A 15,863-nucleotide genomic window follows, 5' to 3' on the forward strand; every position below is an offset into this window, starting at 1 on the left:
TTCCATAATTTTAAGTTTAAAAAAAAGCAGAAAATCATTTTTGTGGGTGTTTATTTTTTTCTTCTGCTTTCCATTCTAAAGTGATTTAACTCCTGGAAAGACAAATCCTTCCAAATGCCTTATTTTCTGTTTCTCAGACTCTCCCTGAGGGATGTTCTAGCCTCTCTTTGACTGGTAATATTCAAGGGTAAAGAGAAATTAGATGAGACATAATCTTTTTGATCCCCTTCCTCACCCTAGAACTTGTAATTTTCCAATGGAATAATTATGGAATGTGCATATCCCTGTCCCAAGAGTAAGAAAAAAAATGTGATGCTCTTGGAAAGGAGTATGAGAGGAGAGGGGAAAAAAGTCATGGCACACTGAATGAGAGTACTACTGGGCCACCAATAAGACACGTCTGCTTTGTAGGAGGGTGTTAAAGCACTGAGCCTAACAGCATAAACTCAAAGTCTAGAGCCAGACTGACCAGGCTCATATCTCATCATTGCCCCCTAACTTATTATCCATGTGACCTTAGGCAGATTCTTTAATTTCTCTGTGATTCAGTTTTGCCATAAAGTAGTTATGATGGCTTGCCGAATTTATATGTCAACTTTAACACATGATTCCTGCCCAGTCCATAGCAAATGTTCATGACTGTTTCTGAGGATGAGGATGATAATAATAATGATGATTATGACTGGCAGGTCCAAATGCTCAAAAAGAGAGATGTGAAACTGTCCCCGGGCTCATCTGGCTCCAGACTCTAATCAACAAAACTAAACTAAAGAGCTCTTCTAACCATCAATTCCCCCTTTTTTGGAAGGCTTCATAGCAAAGAGCAGTAGTTGTAAGCGCTCTCTCTCTCTCTCTCTCTCTCTCTCTCTCTCTCTCTCTCACACACACACACACACACACACACACACACACACACACAGAGCCGCTACTAACAGTGAAAATACTAAAATTTTCAAATGGTTTACTTTTTTATATTAGATAAAGCAGATTTAAGGTTACTCTTAAGATAATGTCATTCTTATTTTTCTACAATTCAAATGAGAGGAAAAGAAAGGAGTGGAGTTATAATTAGAGCCAAGTAGTAAATTGTAACTAGTAGCTTAGAAATACCTATGGTACAACCTATTGTGAGCAACCATTACTATTACATAGTAAATACTTTTGGTTCATTATGAGTTATTATTATGTACCTCTTTCATATTTTAATCTAAATTTGGGTATATTCATCAGCATAAAACTAAGCAAGGGAAAAAAGGCTCCAAATATTTAAGACAAAGAGGATTCAATGCAGGGATAGTTGATGCCAGTTGAGAAGTCAAACCAGGAATTGTGAACCAACTCAGAGGTTAGCAACAGCAGTAAGATACTTCCACTCTAAGCTTGAGGTCAAAGAAAGAACAGATGGTACTGGAACCCAAGAGCTGGTACTACCTGACAAAAGCTGGAACCATGGCAACCTGTGTGGCAGTGGCAGGAGCTAGCATCATGGAGGAGGCTCAGCCCCTGAGAGATACACCACCATGGTAGTTGGGAGATATGCTGGCTTCTATCTTCTACTGTCTAATGTTTTGGCATGAGATGGCCATTCTTCCTTTGAATCCCACCTTCAACATTTACTAACAACACCATCTCCCTGCTAAGCCCCCACCTCTTTGCACTTTTGTGGCCCCATTGTAAATGTGGATACCTGTAACAACTAAGGGCTTATCTCCCTTAGTCTATGAAAAATTTCCCAGCTGTTAAGTTTCTGTTCAGCTAAAGTACATTTTGTCTGCAATCACACCTAAAAGGGCTTCCCAACAAGAAAACGTGCAGAACTATAAATCTGCATAGAGTGACTACTCAAATTACTTTTGCTTTGAGTGAAGTTGATAACTGTGTGGTGAAGTTATGAAGAGTGAGGAAACGAAGCCATACATGAAAGCACCAGCAAGATGAGAGTAGAGCAAGGGTGGTAAACAGTATTAAGGCACAAGACTAGAGCTTTCACCTCAGTGGGCTTCTAGGGCTTTCCTGTGGCATAAGCAGAGGATGCTGACTGTGTTTAAAGGCCCATGACCTCCAAAGCTGGGGATTATATGAGTCAATATCTACAAAGTGCTTGGCATACCATTGGATGAACAATAAAAATTAATTCTCTCTTTACCCTCTTTCATTTTTTTCAACATGCATTTACTACATACTTTAGCTGTATCAAGACCCATGCCAGACAATAGTGATACAAAGACAACACATTGGGAGAGAAGATATAGACACAATCAACTGAAATTTGAATACAATGGGCTTTTTACTGAATAAAAGTACAGTGCAGTAAAAATTTGTGGAGGCAATAGGAGAATAGATATTCATTTTGCCTTAAGGAATCAAGTCAAATTTCAGAGAAAATATGGCAGTTGACCAGGCTTTTCTAGGACAGGCAAAACTCTGTAGAAAAGGAGGAAATAACATTAAGGCAGTGAGAACAGCATGGGGGTTCAAGAATGTATTTGGGACTGGAAAATAGTGCAGTATGTCTATACTCTGGAGTTTGGGGATAAAAGAGAGCATGCAGTGATACAGAAGAAGATGAAGGTCAGAGGACATTGGAACCAACTCCTTGAGGGCCTCCTTTGGTCAGAAAGTCTCAGCATTTGCAGAGCCTTTTAGGTTCAGAAGATTGGGCTTCAACAGCAAGCGTGGCAGTAAGTCATGGCAACACTTAATTTAGAGGAACTTGACAAAGCTTGAGTTGTAAATTATTTTTCTCCTCTCTAGGCCTTTACTCAGTCTACTATCTAGAGAGGTTTATTACACCAAGTTTCTAGTCTCATCCTGCTTGATATCATCTTTATTGAGCCAGGAGGTTACTTTCTAGAAATTTCTGATCCAGTTCATCTGATTTCTAGACTCTGAAGTCTCACTGAATGACACTTATCTCTCCTACTGTCAGCCTGCTTTTGGTTGATTTGAGATACAGAACATTGGGATGGTAGAGTAGGACTGGAATTCAGATATATGTTTTGTTAATATATGCCAATGATTTGGCCCAGAGCACCAGCTTCAATACTTCATGGTACATGGCCTTGGCAGTGCCAAATAATTCAGCAACTCCATCACATTCTTTATCTTGTTCAATTCTTCTACCAACCCTAAGAGGACAGATAAATCATCATCAAACCTGTTTTATAGAGGAGAGACTGAGGCATATGGTAGTGGCCAAGGTTCCTGCCTGGCCTGGAACTCTGATTCTCTGAAGCAACCAAGGTTTTGATTGTGGAGAGAAGGGTTGTGTAAGTAATGAATGGGAATTTTAATAAAGGAGTTGTTCCTTGAATTTGGGGGATTAAACCCAGTAAAACAATGTTTCATAAGAGAACGTCTCAGTCAGGTTGAATGTGGGCAGTGATTGGAAAAGGAAGAAGGACTCTGAGATCTAAAATGAAGGTCCTGAATAGGCAAAGGGACAAGCCACTGAGAGTAGAAGCAGGAAGGATGCCTCTCCATTTTTCCCCTTATAAGTCTTCTAGCACAGGGACATTCATGCTTTAAGCCTCTTCAGTGTCAATTTCAGTGTCCACAGCAGGGACCTGTCCACAATGAGGGACCTGCACAGATTGCCCCCAAAAGATCATTCCATCTTTATTTCTTACATGTACTGAACTTTTTCCTTAATTCTCATAGAGATGCTGCATTTTGCTGCATCTGTGCCTTTGCTCATGCAATTTCTTCTGCTGAAAATTCCCTTCCCCTCCAGTTCCTACTTATTAATTACTCATGCACTCATATATTAAGTTAGTCAGTGAATAAAGTTCCTACTCTGTGTCAAGCACTACTCTAAACTTTGGGGATGCAATAGGGAACATCATAAAATACCTCTGCCTTAATGTGGAGGGAGAAAACATTAAACAAGCACACAAATATAGAACAACAAACTACAGTTAGGGTAAAGAAAAAATAAGTAGTGCAATTGAGATACGTATCCCAAGTTCCTAGGTAGGCTGCAGATCAGGGAGGACTTTTCTGAGGCAATACATTTAAGTTGACCTTTGAAGTAAAACCCTGATTCTCCTCAGTCCAGTCCAAGGACTGAATCTTCTCAAAAGTTGATTGAAGAAGCTGGTTGGACTATTGGAAGTCACAGTCTCAGTGAGAAGGCGGGTTGCGCTAAAATGGGAATCCTTCCTTTCCTCCTGGCCTCCGCAGCAATTCCCAAAATAGGAAATGAACGGAATTGTGTTTGTGTTCAAAGCTGAAATTATTCTTGTTTCCCTCCTCCCTCCTTGCTCCTCCTGCCAACATGCTTCTCACTCCAACTCAGAATTCATGTTCAGAGTCCTAAGGGGCCTAACATGAGCATCTCCCAGGTGCCAAACATGTGCAGGGCACGTGATATACAGGTTCACATAAATCCCTACAGCAACATGTTGAAGTCAGTCTCACAGTTCAGATTTCAACAAGGGAGAAACTGAGGCTCAGTGAGGTTAAGTGCTTGCCGTGTTTACACAGGTAGTGGATGACAGAGCTGAGAGACCAGGACAGCTAGGGTCACGCACCGATCCTGCAATGCTCCCTGGATCACTTATTCTTCTATTCCCCTAGCAGCCCCTCAGCTTTGAGGATAGTAACCTGGCCCACCTCTAGGTCGTCTCAACCCCAGGCCTTTCTGGACATTTGCTTTTATCCCAAGGATGGCAAGACCAGAGCCCTTTATCTTTCGTTGGGTTCCTATTTTGATCCTGTGGGAAGCAAATCTGGGCATGTTACTCCTCCAGGTATCCTCCTCCCCCAGCACCCTGAGTGTAAAGCTAACACCTTCTGATGGCTAATAGAGCCCTGTTTACCCCTCCAGCCTTGTGTTTTAACATTTACCCAACCACCATCTGCTCCCCTCGCCCCAGTGCTCTGCAGTCAACTGGTAAATATTCTCCATTCTCTCTCATCTTTACTCTTCCCAACATATCTATTTCTATGCTTAGAACAGTCTTTAGTTAACTGACTCCTATCTAGAGGAAATTAAGTCTTCATGAAAGAAGTCTGCTCTGACCACATGGACTGTGGCAGCTTTTCTTCCTCCATGCTCACTCAGCTCCCATATTTCCCGGACCCCAAGCTTTTGGCATGGATTGTGATTGTCATCTTATACTGACTCCCCCATTGTGAGCTCCATAAAAGCTCCATAAAAGTATGGGTGTGGCTTTCCTTTCATTGTATCCTCAGTACATAGCATATATTAGGTGTGAAAATCTAAAAATCCTTAAAATACTTTAGTGAAAATAAGAGGGCAGGAAGAAGGAAGGAAGGGAGGGGAGGATAAGAACTCAAAGAAACATATGGCTCTTGCCTCACTCTTGCTACACATCTTGGGAGAAGGTAACTAACTACACTGATGACTGTCTCGGTCTCTCTCTTTTTCTTTTTCTCTTTCTCTTATACTCATACCACAATCACAGCCATTCTGTTCCACCATCCTCTTTCTCTCATATATTTCTAGTAACAATTCTGATTAGCAGATATATCCATTCTACGGGTGCTAAAACTAAGACCTAACAATGGTGTCTTGATTCAGAGATGAAATAAAAATAAAATCAAAATTATTAATGACTTGTTCACTCATTCAGTTATTCATTCATGCATTTTACATGCTTCAATGCCTGTTATATTCAGTGGTTTGTGTTGATCACTGAGAAATAGAAGTATCAGATTTCATTCTTGACCTGGAAAAAATCCAAAGGGAGTCAAAGAAAAGTGAAGAAACACAAGACAATGGTCATGTTCAGGTTGAAAAGTGTGCAGGTGTTTTGTGAGTACCAGGGAGAGAGCAGGAAGCTCTGCCTAGAGCAGAAGGCATTGGAACTGGGTTTTGAAGGAAAAGTAGGAATTTGTTAGACAAGAAAGGAGAGGTACAATCAAAGCAGAGGACTTGGGAGAGGAGGAGAGAATCCCGGAAGGTAATAAGGGACCTGCACCTTGGAACCACCAGAATCCTCAGATTGCCCCTGCTCACCCTTGCCCTGGGGCTGGAGTCTATTAAACCTTGGCATGTGTGCTCATCTCCAGGTAGGGTTGGCTAACCTAGCAGGGGTTGTTGGTTAATTATTTGGCACCATGTTCCAGCCCACTGAGCAGCATTAGGCATAACACAGGAAACCAGAGGTGATAGATGGTGATGGGAAAACAAAATTGCTTCTTAGGGCTTGGTTCCTGACTGTGCCTACTGAAAAATACATTAATAAAAAGAAGAAAATCTTTGTTTTATTAATGAATAACCATGCAATGAATAGTTAGATATATTCAGAAACCAAGCCTTTGCCCCTCGAGAATCTGGGAAGGTCCAATGTCAGAAGAGATGGAACAGGCAATAAGGGAAGTCTTTCCTCTCAGATGTTCCTGATGTGCTATGGTGTGGTGAATAGCCCCTGAGCTGGGACCACCACACCTAAATTTGTATCCCAGATCTGTCATATTATGTCATCTCTGGTTCCAATGAGACAATATGGGAAAAGGAGAATATGGTTACAGGCTGTATTCTGAGAAGCCTAGGTATAAGAATAAGGAAGGCATGTTAGTTAGCCTTCTCTAGAGAAAAGAACCAATAGGATGTGTGTGTGTGTGTGTGTGTGTGTGTGTGCGCGCAAACATATTTTTGATAAAGAACTGTCGTTAGCAATTATGGAGACTGACAAGTCCAAGTTCTGCAGTTGGTAAGCTGAGGTTCCAGGAATGCTGAGGCTATAGTTCTAATCTGAGTCCCAAGCCCGGAGAATCAGAAGAGCCAGTGTTGTGGTTCCAGTCTGAAGATTACAGCTTAAGATCAGAAAAACCCAAAGTTTCAGTTTGAGTGTGAAAACAGGAAAAAAAAAAATATATCAATGCCCCAGTTCAAAGATAGTCAGACAAGAGGAATTCTCCTATTCAGAAAATAATTTCCTCTTATTCAGCAGTTTGTTCTATTCAGATCTTCTTCAACTGATTGGATAAGGCTCACTCACAATATTGACGACAATCTGCTTTATGCAGTTAATCAATTTACATGTTAGATTCAACCAAAAACATCTTCACAGAAACACTAAGAATAACGTTTGACTGAATGTTGGGAGACCCTGTAGTCCAGTCAAGTTGATACATAATATCATCACAAGAGATTATGGTCCCTCTGCACTCCATAGCAGTTATTGTTTTCTGGGGAACCTAGGTTTCAGTTCAGGTCCCCAGAATTTAAATTGGAGTGTTTTCTAAGGAAGCTCCTGGGGCCCAGAAGTTACACAGAACTATAGCCCACTGGAGTCAGAAGACTCGAGGATGGAAGAGAAAACCCACATAGCTTCTTATATTTGTTTTGCACCTCAAGTAGGAATCATAATTGTGCATACTTCAGTGGGTTATTAGGGAGACTGAAAAGGGCCGTCAGCACAAAAACACATATCATGTGCCTGGGTGGCAGAATGGTTGATCTTCGTGAGGGAGAACTGTAATTAGAGAGTGGAGTTAATAGGAGACCTATTTGGTCCTTTGTAGAAGAACCTCTTGACTCAAGAACACAGCTCCCAGCAGCTTTCTTAGGGGTGTCACTGGATGTGTGTGAGTGTAAGTAGAACAACCGGCAGATGAGAATACTTGAAAGAGAACAGAAAGACCATTGCAGATGGGCTAATGCCCATTAAAAATGTGGAAGGAGCTCAAAGTACCTTGAGGTTCTAGAAATCACTGCACTCTCTCTTTGGGAACTTGGAGGAGGAGGAGGAGGCACTGGACTAAAGCATGTCTAGGCACTTTTGTTGAGTCTGGCATTCCATACCTCACAGTGTGCATCTTTCACCAGAATGACGGCATTAGTTCTGAAATTGGCTTCTTTACCTTCAGTCTCTATCAATGACTCCATCCCCCAAGTCTGTCCCTGAGTCCATGACTCAGCACGTAGCTCTAACCACCTCCTACCTCTACTTAACATGCTCAATGGCTCCTTTATTGTCCTCAGGGAAAAAAAAAAAAAAAAAACAACTTCTGCAGCCTTTCTCAGACAGAGAAGGGCTGCTGCAGACTGGCATTCAAAGCCCTTCAGAATGTGGTCTAAGGACTCCTTCTCTCACTCATCTCTAGACATCCAGCATTTTAGCTACAATGAGTACTGGTTATTCCCCAAACATGGCATGTTCTTTCACACTTAACTATCTTGTCCTCCTGTTTTCTTTTTCCATAATGCTTTCTGTTTCTCTGCTTTCTTATCTTTGGAAATCTATTTTGAATGTTACCACCTCCAGGAAGTCCTCACTGACAGCCCAGATTGGTCTAGGAGCTCGCCCCTGCTTCCTTAACACTCTGTATTGATCTCTTCCCCACAACAGGGGAGCTGCCCTTCCCCAATATTTGATGAAACCTTGAAGAAAAGGACAAGAACTCTGTAGTGAGCCCTTCCATAGGACAAATCCTTAACACTTGTCTCCTGACCAAATGAAAATATATTTCCATAATGTAAGCCCCCTTCCTCACTCCAGGATTGACTGGAGTGACTTAGTAGTTTCAGTACAACCAGATATTTCCCCTGCTTATGTTTTAAAATGTTTCTTTAATTATAAAATTTATACATGTTTATTCAAGAGAAAAATAGGAAGGGATGGGGGAATAGCTAAGTGGTAGAACTTGCCTAGCATACACAAAACCCTGGGGTTCAATCCCCAGCATCATAAAGAAGAAAGAAAGAGAAAGGAAGGGAGGGAGAAAAAGGAAGGAAGAAAACAGACAGAAAAATACAGGAAAAATACTACCTTAAAGACTACCACCATTACCAAACCAATCAAACTAATATATTTCCTTGTGAGCTTCTTTTATGCATATTTTAAAGGTGTTGAATACCTATCTAATCATGTTTTTTATTATTTTTCTCTTAATGGTACAATATAAGAATTTTCCATATTAATGTCATTTTATAGCCATTATTTTAATGACTGGATAATATTTCATTGAGCAAATAAGTAAATGGTAACTTATTCACTCCTTCTTTGTTGAACATTTAAGTGAATATTATTTCACCATAATAAAAAGTTCTATGACAGGAATCTTTGTGCATAAAACACTTCTCTGTGTTTAGGATTTGTTTCTTGGGATCGGTGCCTGTGGTTGTTTTTATCTTGTGAAAATAAGGGCATTGATCTAGCATCTGCCTGTGTATTCTCCCCCAAATCTTCCAGACCAAAAAAGCAAAAATACATCAGCGCCCTGAGAGTCACTTAGCCCAGTGTTCCATGTATGGCTCCTAATTAAGACAATGTGCCCCTTTTCAAATGTGGCCATAAATATTTGGCTTCGGTGAAGTAGATGCCAAGGAGATAATATTGATTGCAAATTACAGCCTCTGTAATTAACCAATTTGCACAGCTGGAAGATGGAGCTGGTGAAATCATTTACTTCTGAAAGAGGATGGTGGCCTTTCCAAATTTGTCACTCAAATATGAATTTGACATAATCCTGGGAATGTTCCTAGTCTGGCTACAGACCCTCAGGTGTTTAAAAAGTCACCAAGGCTCTGAATAGACAGGGATATCTTAGTCTTTTGCCTGCTGACCATATAGCCTCTACTCACGGAATCTGCATCTCTCACGTACCTTTGCAAATACATATAAGCACATACTAGGAGGGGCCATGGATTGAGGTTGGCCCTGCATCCTGTGCTCTTTCTTCCTTTTGTGGTCCAACCAGCATCAGGCTGGCCTTCCAGCCTTCTAGCTATTGTGGGATTTAGCTCTGGATAGGTAGGCATAGCACAGAGCCATCACCCTATATGACTAGGCTGAGATTCTTGTGACCAAAGCTTAATGGGAGAACCCAGGCTCACTAGCAGAGGAAGGGACCAACTTGATCCAGACACCTGCATACATGGAATAGGGGTCCAAAGAATCATGGGATTAATACTAATATACCCTTTCACTTAGGCAGCATGTCTCAATTTACACATGGAATGATAGAAAATTATTTTCTTGAATCTTCTCCAGAATCATACCTATTTGAGACACAAAGAAACTAAAGTTTAGAGTAGTTGAATCACTTTCCAAGTTCATTCTGATACCCTAGATGGCAAAGTAAGGTAATAAACTGGGTCTTTTGACTCCATGGAGTGACTGGAGTATATTAAGTTCTTTGCATCCACAATCTCATTTAATTATAGAGGCCAGTCAAGTCAAATTAGTTCCCTTTCAAGTGGACAGGGGATTCATTAACTTAACTGAATACTACTCTGGTGATTAGGGATCCCTAGGGGCAGGAATTAGTAGCATTCAACAATGTTTCCTGTGGGAGAGGGCCACTAGTCTCTAGCTCTCATAAAAACTTGGACAAACACTCTCTAATCTCATTTCTCCCCCATTGCCACAACTTCTATTCAAGTATCATGCACCTGCTAGAATAGTCCAGGTTCTCATTTCCAGGCTTTTTCACATGTTAGTCCCTCAGCCTTGAATGACTTCCATAACATTTGTTGGTCTGCTTAATGCCTATGTATCCTGACCCCCTGTGAGGTCATCCCCTGATCCCTCCTTCCCCAAACATATGCACATCTGTGCTCTCACAGTGGTTTGCACAAACCTCCATAATAGCATGTATCATATTACACACACACACACACACACACACACACACACACACTCCTCCTCCTCCTCCTCCTCCTCCTCATCATCATCATCATCTGAAATCCTTGGAAGATCATTGCTATTTGCCAAACAGAAGACTTAGACTCCCTTGACTGGGGACCCCTCTGCCCAGTGGAGGGCAGGTCTGGTGACCTCTGCCACTCCCTAGACCCCTGGGCCTTTGGCATAATGTTGACAGTTTTGGGGATGCTGTAGGCAGGGAAGCCCTTGACTCAAAGTAGAGACTCGGATGAGCACTGGGGAACAGGGCAATGAAAGAGGAAGGCAGGGCAGACCCCTGGGATCATGGGGACCAGCAAAAGTAGAGGAAGCCAGGGGCTGGAGACATAGTATCTGTTTTTTTTTTTTTTTTTCTGTAAAGGGGAGCATATAGGCCTGCAGGCAGGTGGTGGGCAAGAGGTAACATTGCTTGGGGTGGGTCACGCACTGACATCTTTCTTATCACCCGGCTTAGGAACTTCCAGCAAATGGTCCCCAGGCCTGACTCCTCCCCATCCTTGGCCTCGCTGGACTTATAGTTGGGGACCTAGAGGCCAGAGTCGATGAAACACTGCATGTGGTACTTCTCATCAGTTGGGACCATCTTGCTGATGGAATCTTGAAGCATCTGCACATCCTTCATTTCAAACCTCTTTTGAAGTTCCTCAGGGAAGGACTCATAGACCTCTATGAGGTCGAGGCCACCAGGCTTGTGCTCTTCTGCCTCATCCTTCATGGTCTTCTCAATGAGCAGCTTGGCACCGCCTCGCAGGCGCTCCTTGAAACCCTTCAGCTCTTCATTAAAGCCCTCCATATACTAGCGGTCAGCCATCTTAATCTTAGTGAATGACTGTCTGAAACAGGCATGGGGGTCCACCTTCAGACTCTTGGCTAGCTCCAGGATAAACTGCAGGACGATGGTCTGGTGAGCCACCTACTCCATCAGTGCACACTTTTTCTCCATCTCTAGGTCAGTGCACCAGATAACCAAGTAGTAGCTGTCTGCTCACAAACCAAATGGACATTGTCTGACAGGTATTGCTAGCTGTCTTCCCAGCGGCAGAGCATTCCAAAGTGCTTGATCTGTTTCTTGTACTTCGCCACAAAGGTTTTGTGTTTCTGCTTCCTCACTTCTTTCAAATCGTCCTCTGCCTTCTCAGGCTTGGTCTTGACCATGCTCTTGCTGAAGCCATCTTTGCTGAGCATGTCCACATTCCAGGGCATGCTCTTTTCCTTCTTGTGCCTCTCCTCCAGCCTCTGCTCCCAGCTCTGCTCCTCCTTGAGCAGTTACTGTGCCTTAGTCTGCAGTCACTCCAACTCCACCTGGTCACATTCAGCCACCTCCAGCTCCTTCAGGTTCCGTTGGCACTTGGCCACCCTGTGCCTGCAATCATGGCAACCCCTGTCCAGCTCCTCCTTCACCTTCTGGAACTGATCCATGTGTTCCAACTGGGCTTGGTGCCACTAACAGAAGAGGCTGGTCAAGTCAATGCTGGGGTGCTTCTCATCCTCATTGTCAGACATTTCGATGTGGTCCCCCACACTGTAGTCCACTATCTTGTCTAGCCAGCCCAGCCTGCTCTAGCTCTGGTAGCAGAGGCCACAGCAGTGCTGGAGATTTGGGCTGCAGAGCCCCGCCCCTTCTGCTTCCATCCCCTTATTGTATTATAATATCTTTTTTCTTCACCATATTGTGTGCACTGTATGGGCAGAATTAATCTAAGATTAATTGACACCCAAATATTTGTTCAGGCAAGAATGCTTGCATGAGGAAGCCTCTTCAAGATTCTTGCAAAAGTTGTCAGGTGCCAGAGCTTTCAAGCTTATTGATTGAAGAGACCAGATCTCATAATCCACTAGGGAAATGGACTAATCCACTAGAGTTATGGACCAGCAAGCGGGGGCACGTTTTCTTCCTTTCTTTAGATGCATGATCACTTTCTTGCCTGAGTGACCATCTGGTTAAAAATTATTTGTGCCTCTAATTATACCTCATACAACAGACATTTATTCCTAATCTCATTCCCACAAATGCCCTTCATAGGCATCTCTGTGGGCTTCTTTTTAGGTTGACTTTACAGAGGAAAATCTGGCTGTTCAGCCACAAAGGATTGTCTTGGATCTGATCAAGACACTTCAGATCTTGCCTGTCCATCCAAAGAGTGACAGTGCAACTATTTCAAAGTTGCCTCCTTCTCCCAATTTACACACAACCTTCTCATCACTCAACCACTACTAACCTAACAAAAGCATTTATCTGTAACCCAGGGGGCAAATTCCACAAATCAACAGAACTGGCCACATTTCTATCTTCTCTCCCTCTCCCCATACACACACACACACACACACACACACACACACACACACTGCAGCTCCTCAATGAGTGGATAAAATCTTTCCATGTTTTATTTAGTTTGAGCAGCTGATGCCAGAACAAAGGTAATGAAATATATTAATTACATTAAAGATGCTTTAGAAAACCAGGATTTGCTTTCAGAAAGAAAGCATATCTGACTCTGAGCCGAGTTGATAGCAACAGGCAGATGATTAACAGCAAATAACATTAGCATTGTAATTAGAACTTCCTTGAACTCTTAACCCATCTGTGTCTTTGATTTCTATATCCATACAGTGAAGAACAAGATGATCTTTTTTTCTTTTTATTTCTTGATCTGGCTGAATGTTCAGAATATATTTTTTCTCAAATAAATATTACTAATCGCTGTCATTTACTGGCCAATGACTGTGTGCCAGATGCTCTATAGGTTCTAAGGATATAAGAATTGATATAGCATGGACTCAACCCTTGAGTAAGTAAATAAAATTTACTTCTCTCAAAGGTCCTATCTGGAAGGAATTATTGACCCTTTTTTATAGATGAGGAAACTGAGAGTGAAGTGACTTGTTGAAATCCACTCAGCTGGTAATCTAAGCACAGATTCAAAATTAGTTCCATCTGACTCCTGTCAGTGTTCTCCCTAGTGTGCCACAGTGCTCTACAAATGACCATTATTGTCATTATCTTGATAGTTTACCCACGCTGGTTGACTCCCCATTATTCCAACTCACAGTTCTGTTCAATGGCAGAAGAAAGAAGGAAAGAGAAAAATGAGATTGAATAAGAGGTCAAGTACTCTGCCTGGCTGTTCCAAAAATTATCATTATCATTAAAATAGCACCTGGAGTCCCAACCAAAATAGCTGACAGGCAGAGCCAGTGATGGGGAAATCAAGCCATTATTCAATGTACATGTTAGCAAGCAAATGGTGCCAGGAGGTCTGGACTCAAAAAATACCTAAATTTAACCTCATCCCGGCCAATTCTCCCTGGAAGCTCCCTGAGGCAAATATGTTCACAAAAGAGGAGAAGTAAGTTATCATTATTAGCTAGGACTTTGGCTCCAAATCCCAGTGTGGAATGCCACAGACCTGAACTGAACTAAAACCAGATTTCTTTTATCCCAAGCTAGTGAAGCTCAAATGGTCTAGAAACAATACAGTTCCTAAGCCTTCTGTTTCCCCAGCTCCCTAGCCTGAGCCTTGACTTCAAGATCAAACTGTCAAAATGTCCCCATCAAAGCCAGAGGAAAAAGATCAAAAGATTCCACACAAGGAAGGCTAGTAACTCTAGTGCTGGGATCTACCTCACTTGCTTCTGCTCCATGACCAGTTTGTGATCCGTTCCCACAGAGGCTTCAAAAGCAGTAAACACACAAAGCCTGACCCATGAGAAGCAAAGCAAAACCTTATTCATAGGTGGAACTTTGAGCCCAAACTCTAGTGCAGAGAGCTCTGGAGTCAGGTTGTGGATCTGGTGAAGATAACATATAGAGCTTCTATCATTGAGCCCAGGCTTCCTTCAGATGAGGCCAGCCTCCTCCTTGGCGCCTATAATCTTTTCCCTCTTCTCTTAAACCTCAGTCAAGAGTCCAGAACTCCCTGATGCATACACTTGTTAGTCTGTACCTCTAGAACAACCAGCTTGATTTTCCCTTTACTGAGTTCTGCTCATACTTTGTTTTCAAGCCAGTTCATCTCCCAAGCTTGCCTGTGTCTCTCTAAAACAATCTGACACTATCTCTTCTTTACATATCTGTATGTAAAGCAGACATTATCTTCTTTTAGAAACCTTCCCTGATCCATTCTTTCTTCTTCATACCTCACTCTGCCTCCAGTCTAGGTTAGGCGATTCTTTTGTACTTCCATAGCATCTTACAGCATTTGTATTTGCTTGAATGAATGTTTCTGCCCAAGAATCTTTAAAGGCCAGAAATGTGTCTAATTCATCTCTGTTTCCCCAGTGTTTATCCAAGGACCTGGCAGAACAGGAAGATTTGATGAATTAATAAAATAAGAAATTATTGAATTTGTCCACTCCAGTACAGTATAACCCAGGAAGGAGAAAAAAATAAGAATATCTGATCCAGAGTTTTTATTATAAATTAAGATCAAGGTCCTAATGTGCTTCCTATTTCGGATCGTCCTGACCCATAACCACTGAAATTTCTATTCATTCAAAAACCATACTTACCCTCTTTCTCCTAATCTAGCACATATTCCTACTGTTTTAAGACCTGTTTTCTGACTCCAGTTTTGTAGCTGTCACTGGACAAATTCTGCTCTTACTCATCCCCTGGAAACATCTGTCCTTTTTGATGCCCCCAAAGGCAATTCACCACCTATCACAGGGTCCACACAAAAAGGCTCACACTTATTATCTGTGTTGACCTAAATGGTTGTCTCCTTTCATTTTCTTTGACCTTGCTGCCCTGGCTTCCAAATAGACCTTTCTGAGTTTGCCTTTCTGCCTGGGCTTCCAAGTAATCTCCAACAGTTACCCAATCCCTGTGTAAGATGTTGCCAAAGGACTCCTTATTTTTCATCTCCTCTTTTAATGCCTGTGAGCCATGATCAGATGGACCTTCTCTGCACATTGCTGTATCAACCTCTCTAGAAGGAATCTATAAATTCAGATCCCACCTGTACTCTAAATGTCCCGTGGGACACAATATAATTTTCCCTTAACACCATATAAGTCCCTCAAAGGAACTCTCAAGGAGAAGGCTGAACCTAAACCAGAAACCAAAGTTGTCAGGAGAGGGAAGAATTATGAAGAATTATGAAGAATTATGAAGAATTAACTAAGAACCAAAGATATCAGAACAGAAATCAGAGAAGAATGGAATTTAAGGGAGGTTAAAAAAAAAAAACTAGATCAAATTTTCAAGAGCAGGAAGAACTGGTACAAGTTGTCCAAGTTGAGTTT

At 42.0% G+C, this 15,863-nt stretch overlaps 1 protein-coding gene and 1 pseudogene across 1 annotated transcript in view; one reads left to right on the plus strand and one right to left on the minus strand.

Annotated features, from left to right (window-relative positions):
* Agbl4 (AGBL carboxypeptidase 4) overlaps window positions 1–15,863 on the plus strand; it is a 1,194,123-nt gene that overhangs the window by 917,726 nt on the left and 260,534 nt on the right. The window lies entirely within an intron of this gene.
* LOC143403439 (hsp90 co-chaperone Cdc37 pseudogene) lies at window positions 11,039–15,531 on the minus strand (annotated as a pseudogene).

Source organism: Callospermophilus lateralis, chromosome 7 (assembly GCF_048772815.1).
Source record: "Callospermophilus lateralis isolate mCalLat2 chromosome 7, mCalLat2.hap1, whole genome shotgun sequence".
NCBI lineage: Eukaryota > Metazoa > Chordata > Mammalia > Rodentia > Sciuridae > Callospermophilus > Callospermophilus lateralis.